At 35.6% G+C, this 8,954-nt stretch overlaps 1 pseudogene; it reads left to right on the forward strand.

The window, feature by feature from the left end:
• The first annotated feature begins 8,736 nt into the window (after positions 1–8,736).
• Positions 8,737–8,857, forward strand: LOC144712552 (5S ribosomal RNA; annotated as a pseudogene).
• Positions 8,858–8,954: the final 97 nt, after the last annotated feature.

Raw genomic sequence — 8,954 nt, forward strand, 5'->3', positions numbered from 1 at the left:
ATGAATTATGATGAGATCATAATACATAGATATCTAGTCTTCAATCTTGTGTTATAAATATTCATATTTGAAGGATACTCAAGAAGGACATCTAAGTATCCAGATATAATATCTTTATCTAGCCACACTCATATGATAAGTATGACCAATCAAGTAGCCACTAGAGAGAAGACACCGGGATAGATAGTGGCTGCACTTTGATAAAAAGATTTCACTTAATTGATCTGTACAAATCCCAGAATGGTAGTACACCAAACTATCAATCAAATCGATTCATATCATAGTTGTGTAAGTGATCCTTAGACCTGAGACAACAAAGAAGTCTTGTGGATGCATGGTTATACTTTGACTATTACTTACGAGTTCCTAATGATGAAACTATAGAAAGTCTTATTTCAGAGCTCATCAAGGCGAAGGAGGAAATTTTATGTGCCAAGTGTTTCGTGAATCCATCTAGAGAATATAATATTCAACATATTCATTTATTTATATAGCTTTCAACTAATCATCTTTTAATGATAATTAAAAAAGAGTTTTAAGCTCCAGAACTTTGTTTGTGTTCAGAGGCTATGATTAAGATATAACTTTAAAAAATTATGTACTAGAAGAGGAATCACATAGTCATAATGATACTTTAAAATTGAAGATCAAATCACTTGTGCATGGATTGGATCTGTGATTCCTAGATTCCTCAAGTGAGATGTGTTGAGCTTTTGATGAGTCTAGTCTCTTGATGTATCCTTAAAATCCCTACTATGTAAAATCTCCTCCTCCATCTTGATGATCTATATTATCACTCAACTGTCATCATTACACCATTTCGATCACATTGGAGTGGAGAGGAATGAAAAGAATAAGTGAGAAGAAATGTGGGGACTTGAAAGTTTCTGGCCTGGATGAATTTCATTCATGACCTCCTTATATTTATAATTAACATGATTTTTTTAAACCCATAAACTTTAAGTATATAATCAAACGTCCAAAATACCATGCATATGAACTTCTTGGCCAATATATTAGTCTAGTTAAAAATCCAATGGCCGAATAATCTTTATTAGCAATTAAATTAGTTGTGTATATAACAATGAATTAATCATATATTGATTCAACCTAATCGATAGGTTGATTTTCCATCCCATGAGATGTTGAAATATACCTCATGCTCCATAGATACAAAGGAGTATAATGACTCTTCATGGTCAACATCTAAAGTTAATGTATGGCCTATCATCTTCTTGGCACTACAAAGGTGTATTTTGGTATGATCATCTGTTAACTTCTCATCAGGCATTCAAACTAGTAATGATGCATTTGGAAATCATCAAAGAAATCTGTTTTATATTCAATTTATTTGGCCAAGGAATTTATTACATCACATTCCTTGAGTTTTATCTTCTTTGAAGGCATATGATCTCATCTTGAACACTCAATAGTATTTGTGAACTTCTTTCTACAGCCTGACGAACAGTCAAGATGGACATTGAATTATTTAGATAGAATAAAACTAACTGATCCTACTTATAGGATAAGTATAACTTATCTTATGGCTATCAGTGTGGCGACACTATGGACATATAGTTGGTGCTCTTTGGAGAAAGAGATACATTGAATTGATCCAAAGAATCCCTTAATGGTATTATACCTAAATGTCAAAAAAGTTGATTAATGTCACACTTTTATAAGTGATCCATTGACCTGAGATACCAAGGACATCTAGTGGATGGACAACTACATTTTGACTACAACTTACAAGTCATGAGTCTCTAATCACGAGATTCAAACAAGTCATGGCTCGGACGTATTAAAAAGCTCATGGAGATGAATATGTGGTCAAGACGGGATCATCTCCCCTCGGTATAAGAGGAGATTAACTTAGGGAAGATGATGCAGAAAATCCCTAGACAAGGTAGTGGGGATATTGGAGAAGGCATTCTCCAATGATCCCCGTTATGCATCTTTACTAATTGAATGACAGATCAGGGTTTAATGGTCAACCATACCCTAAGTTGTTCGAGAGTCTCAAGAAGATGAAGGATTATACATATATTGTATTTGATGACAATAAAGGTTCCATGAGAGATTTCAAAAACTACTCAGTATCATCTTTGACCAAAGGTGTAGCTTGGCACCCCACAGGCTAGAAGCTTAACCTATCGATTAGGTTAAATCGATCCTTAGTTAATTAATCTATATCTAGATATAGTTAATGAATAAGATTGGTCAACAATTGGTGTTGGTCCCGTAAAGTTGTTAACTAGAATGATACATTGGATTAGAGGGTCATACACATAAGATCATAGGGGCATTGGTGAATATATTTTACTTTATGGGGTTTTTGAGAAAAACTTAAGTGGCATATAAATAGGGAAGGAGCACTCATTTTAAGCACCCATGCCAGCCAGAATTGGGATCCCCCTTCTTCGCCCTTTGTCCATTCTGATCTCTTCTTTGTTCAACCAAGGAGAGTGTATTCATGGTGAGAAGATCTTCAAGATTTTAAAGGAGAGTTGAAGAAGAAGTGGATATCCAAGAGCAATGTGATCGTGTGGATACTTCTAGAGGTCGGGCATGTGAACGGCTTCAAAATGATCTCAAAGTGAGCAGGTCAAGGGTGGAACAAGTTTTCCATAAGGTACATGTGAATGTAGTATTTTAAAGATAGATTTAGAATTGATTATTTCATCTGCAGACATGGAAAAAACTATTTTTCATGCTTGAATAAAGTCACAGAACCCAACACAACTAAGCTAAGATGATTTGGAAATCCATTCATAAGAACTCCTTTATCTCCAATACATCTTTGGATATCAAGTCTGATTAACTACACAACCATAACCTAAATCAACCTGGTTGATAATTTGGTATAATAATATTCAAGGATCCATAGGATCTATTCAGTGAACTCTTTATGTTGAAGGGAATCCATTATATGTTCTTTGTGATTGACATTATATGGCCATCAAGAAAACCACATAACCATGTTCATTGCAATAAATAACTGTTCCCTATTACATTCGTGTGAGGTTTATAATGAAGTCCATAAATACATTCAAAGAATTAGAGAAATATACTGAGATCATAATATTGTGATATCTATTCTTTATTTTTGTATTTGAAATATTTTATTTGATATGTACTTGAAATAAACATCAAACTAACCGGATAGAGAAACTTTATCTGATGTTACTTATATGATATGTATGACTCATACAATGACCATTGATGTGGAGACACAATTGAAATAGGCAGGTGGTCTTTTATGTTAGGATTTAAAAATTAAGCATACACTAAGTCATCCGAGAGTCTCGTGCAAATGAAGAACTATTCATATATGGTAACCCTTCACGACAAAGGTTCCATGAGAGAGTTTAAAGACTACATTGTATCTTTTAGTATACCTAGTGTAACTTGGCACCTCATGGCTTGAAAATTTAACATATTGATTGAGTTAAATTAATCTTTTTATTAATTAACCTACATGTAGATATAATTTAGGTGATAGGTATTACTGTATCATCAAAGATATTAAATAGAATGATACATGGCCATAGAGGGCCACACACCTAAGGGCTTTTATGAAAAAGTACCTTAAAATAAGTATAAATAGAGGTGGATAGCCATTTTAGATGCCCATGCCAACAAGACCAACATAAGCCCTTCCCTTTTTCTCTCTTCTAATCTTTTCACTCATCCTAGTAGAGTGTCTTGAGAGTGAGGAAATCAACAAGATCTTCAAGAAGAGTTGGAGGAGAACAATATGATATCCAACATCACATTGATCTCATGGATACATCGAGAGACCAGGTATGTGAACAGCTTGAAGAGACATGCCCACGTACCATGTCAATGGTGCAACAAGTTCCCCACAAGGTAAAGAAATTATACTATGTTGTAGACCAACTATAACTTGATCATTTTTTGTTGCACCAAACAATTCTTTTTCAAGCACGCAATCTATGTCTAGTACCCAACACATTGTATCCACTCATGGCTAGGGAATTTAACATACTCTTCATATGAGTGTGACTAGATAGTGTTATTCTGTTTGGATACTTTGATGTCTTTCTCGAGTATTATTTGAATAAAAATATTTAGGACCAGTGATCTCCATGTAATGATCTCATCATAATTCATTAATTCATATCAAGTATTCATGGACTTCATCATAAACATGACATGTGTATTATAATGAATATATTGTACTAATAAATATTGAACGAGATATGAAATGTGTGATTTGCTTGTCAACCACATATATTTCCATCAACTTCTGTCACAACACCAAAATATGTTTCTCTCGCTCCCTGTTATAATTATTTTCTCTTATTTTTGAAATCCATATCTTCCCTGCATTTTAAAAATCCATCTCTCCCTCTATTTTATGTCTATATACACTTTCCACCAATTTTCTTAATCCATCTATCACCCAAGAGAAATTTGCAAACTTTTAGAAGGGGAATGCCGTGCAGGTAGGAGAGGTGAGGAGAATCAAGAGCGCCGGAAGGGTTTCTCACGCTAGGGTCTGGCAGCCTTTATGAACAGAAAGAGAGGTGTAGGAGGAAGAGCGAGGGTGCAGTGGAATGTTATACCTTCACATAGAATTCAATTTGACGGCTAGAAAGGAATGCACTTCGATAATTCATCGTGACTGTTGATTGATAAATGACGGGTATCTGATGGATGTGGATCTAGCCACTTCAAGATAAATGATACCATACGCGTGGTCGTGAGTGATAATCCTTTGCTCACGGGAGAGTCCGCCACCCATTCGCCAAAATTTGCTGAAAGAGCCATTGTGAGCCAGGGAAGAATGCAGAAGAGCCCCGACTCTGTGAGGTTGAACTTCAAAACCTGTGGACCAGCCATTTCAAGAAATTGGAAAAGCCCATTAATAAACTTCAACCACAAATTTCTGGGGAACCAAAAAAATTAATCTTATTCAGCTTCTCTGATGACATCATCAATTGTTCACAGTTGCTGACTTGATGATAGTATGTCGGCATCCATGTGAGAAGGATGAAGTTTCCCCAGTTGTGGCAGAAGTGGGAAAACAGTGAGTGCCAATACAGGCGGCTTGGACAACATCTCCTTCCAGGATATTGACTTTAAGGGCTCCTTGGAAAGGCTTTACACCAGTGAAACGAAAAAACTTAGATAGTGGATTAAAATCGCCAAAAGATACTTCATTAATACAATTAGGAGTTGGATATTTATCCAGAAAAAAAAAGTATTGAAAGAACAATTGTGAGGATTGATAAGCCAAAAATAGGGGTAAATTTTATGCAATTTTAAACCCTTGTCATCGTCAATTTTAGCTTATACAATAAAATTTATAGAAACTCTACTTAGGATGTGTAATGGTAAGTACGAGTATCGTCCATGGGAAGCTAGTAAGGAATCAAATTGATGTTCTTCTTGAATAATTTGAACCTAATTGGGGTCAATTTAATCTTCAACAGAGATCAAATAACCCTAATTAGAGGAGAAATGTAGAAAGGGGGATATAAGAGATGAGATGAATAGAAGAAATAAGGAACTCTAATTTGAATTAATTGATCCAATTGAAGGGATCAAAGAATTAAAATAGAGAGATTGAGAAGAAGATTTAGATTTGTTTTGGCTGATTCTGTAGATTTAATAATTTAGGAAAAACTACTCTACTGAATATTGAAATGGGGAATTTAATCTCCTAGAAAGTTAACCCTTTTATGTTGTCTTTTTATAGTTTTCTTGAAATGCATTTGAATACCCAGTTAAATCTCTCAATTGCTCATCTCAATCCTAATCAGGGCTTGTACATGCTGCTCAAGCCAAGCGATTTAGAAGTTTATACAGAAATTAAGAAGAACGATTAAGAGATTCAACTAATAACATCCAAAATACACCAAAAAATTCAAATACAATGAGGGAAAAGATACCAAACAAGTTGATTCAGGCTGGAGCTCCTCTCTGTCTTGAAGCTGTGATATAGCACCGTCAAGAATGAGCCCCTCTTGTCGAAATTTAGCTTTTATACTTAGGTTACATGGTCAAAATCACCATTTTACCCCCGTTTAGTAATTAATTTTTATCTATCAATATAGGCTTGATCTGAATGATCCAACCATATAGATAGAAAGAGGGGATCAAGATGAGCAAATCTATAAAAAAATCATCTCAATCGGACTTCAGGATCAAAAGTTATTAATAAATGAATTTTAAACCAATTTAAGCCATTGGACTTAAATTCATTTATTTATTCATGACGTGTCGCCCTCTCATTAACGGGCGCATTTTGAATTCTCCTTTTTGCACAAAAGTCCTTTAGAAAGCGTGGAATTGCTATTGAACTCCGCCCAAAAATAATTGTGTATATGTCCCTTGCGCACTCTCTCTCCACTAATTTTTCTTGAAATCACAAAAATACCATGCATATTTTCACATAAGTCCATGCCAAATTTACATAATGTGTCTATGCCACTACCGAGAGCTGTTTTTAGGGATATATATGCAACTCGAAATTACAAAAAACCCCTGGAAGAGTACAAATTGCTTTAAAGCTCATTTTCTTCTTATAAATATATCCTTTTCCTCTTTAAAAATTTATTTCTCACTTAAATAAATCTCAAAAAATCCAAATAAATTCTAGAAAATTTCAGAAAATTTCAGAAAATCCTATAAAATTCAGTATTTCATCCCCATAATAATTAAGCTCAAAATTAAAATTTAAACCTGTCATTTTCATTTAAAAATAATTATTTCAAGCTCAAATAAATCCTACAAAATTCATAAAATTAACAGAAAATTAGGGAAAAATTAGAAATCACTTGGAAACATTAAATTTATGTAAATATATGATAACAGCCCCATTAAAAGCTCTTTAAATGCATAAAATTGTGCTAATAGCATTAAATAATGACCAAATTTAGGGTGTTATCAATGATCAACAGGAACCTTCATGGAACAAATTCTGCATGAAACTTCTCTGTGTTGAAAATGAAACCATAACCCAGATTTCTCCCTCCACAAGAAAGCTAAACAACTCAACAGAATAATCTGCAGAAATAGCAAATTAATGACGATTTTTTGCCACAAAATTAATTTGACGCGATCCCCAGCAAGAAAAAGGGCAGAAATAAACAGACTTACCTGGGAACATGCCATACAGAGTATCACCATTGTCGGAGACTCGACGTGGCTCAACTGGGTTAGGAAGAACGCAAGGCCAAGAAATTCCCAAAATCTTAGACATTGGATTAAATTGCCAAAAGATACTTTATTACGACAATTAGGGATTGGATATTTATCCAGAAAAAAATATCAAAAGAATGATTGTGATGATCAAGAGGAACTTCCTCATGAAACTTCTACGTATTGAAAATTCCGCATGAAACAAATTCCGCATGAAACTTCTCCGTATTGAAAATCAAAGCACAACCCAGATTTCTTCCCTCACCAGAAATTCCCAAAATCTTACTACCAATCAAGCGAAAAACTTATACATTGGATTAAATCAGCAAAAAATACTTCATAACTACAATTACGGGTTGGATATTTATCAACAAAAAAGGTATCAAAAGAACGAATGCGGTAGTAAACTTCTTCGGATTGAAAATCAAACCAAGACCCATAATTTCCCCCAAAAAATTATCAAAAAAATTCATACCCATCAAGCGAAGAACTTAGAAAACAGATTAAAAGCCCCAAAATCTACCTATTGGAGAAGTGACCATCGGAAGTGACGGTAATGTTGTTCTTGTCGTAAGAAACAGTGACAGATTCTCTGAGAGCCTTGATGCGCTCCTGGAGGAACATCTCGAGGGATGTCCATGATCATGTCTTCCACCGGTTTTGCACAGTAAACGGTGAAGGTCGTGGAGCCCTTCTTCTTCCCCGCCTTGGCCCTACTGGCCCCAGCGCTCACCCCTCAACTCATTTCTCTTCTTCTCCCTCCACCGGCGACGGTTTTTGAGCTCTCTGTCAACAGCCCTTGTGCGCTAGGGTTTCTCCTCTAGCAGCGCTCCTTGTAGTTCTAACAAAGGCTTCGCTTTCTCGCTCTCTCACTCTCTCCCTTCTCTCTTACTCTCTTTTCAGCCAATCAGAGGCCAGAAGGGTACACCAATTCCTATTATAGTAGCATAGAACACGAAAAAAAGAAACCGCAGCGAATGAACTCACAGATTTACAACGATAAAGCATCTTCCTGAAAAAACCCAAAGAACTCACAGATTTTGTAGCAAGGAGAGTGAGATAAAATCGTGAAGACTTTTCTGATGATCGTCGATATATCTTTACTTTTTTCTGCTGATCAACCGATGATCTATCAATCGGTCATTCGAATTGGATCGCGAACTTTTCTGCTGATCGATGGATCACCGATATATCCTTACTTTTCTCTGTTGATCGACCGATGATCAATCAATCTCCATTCCACCAGCAGCATCGCCATCCCATCCGCATTCTCCATCGGCACCGCTTCTGTAACTGTTTTCTGTAAAACGGTTATCTCTAACCGGCTACTGCTTCTCTCTCTCTCTCTTCTCTCTCGCTCTCTTTTCAGCCAATCAGAGGCTAGAAGGGTACACCAATTCCTATTATAGTAGTATAGATTCAGTTGGATGCATCCCAACATGCTCTTAGCTGATCTAACTTGATAATATATTCTCACCACTGAGAATCATAGTTTTCTTATCAAATGTCTAAATTCAGAACTTTTGAGTTTAGTTAGTTGATTTCACATACTAAATAAATTTAAAACGGTACACTAGTATCAGCACACTAGTGTACTGGAACCCATTAGAACTCCGAAGTTAAGTCTGCTTGGGTGAGAGCAGTACCAGGATGGGTGACCGCCTGGGAAGTCCTCGTTGGTGACCACAGCATGGGCATGTGATCACAGTTCAAAATTTGGAAAAAAAAAAAATTTAGTTTGTTCATTCCCATCTAACTGAAGAACTATGTTTGGACTTGAGGCA

Source organism: Wolffia australiana, chromosome 14 (genome assembly GCF_029677425.1).
Source record: "Wolffia australiana isolate 7733 chromosome 14, ASM2967742v1".
In the NCBI taxonomy this organism is placed as follows: Eukaryota; Viridiplantae; Streptophyta; class Magnoliopsida; order Alismatales; family Araceae; genus Wolffia; species Wolffia australiana.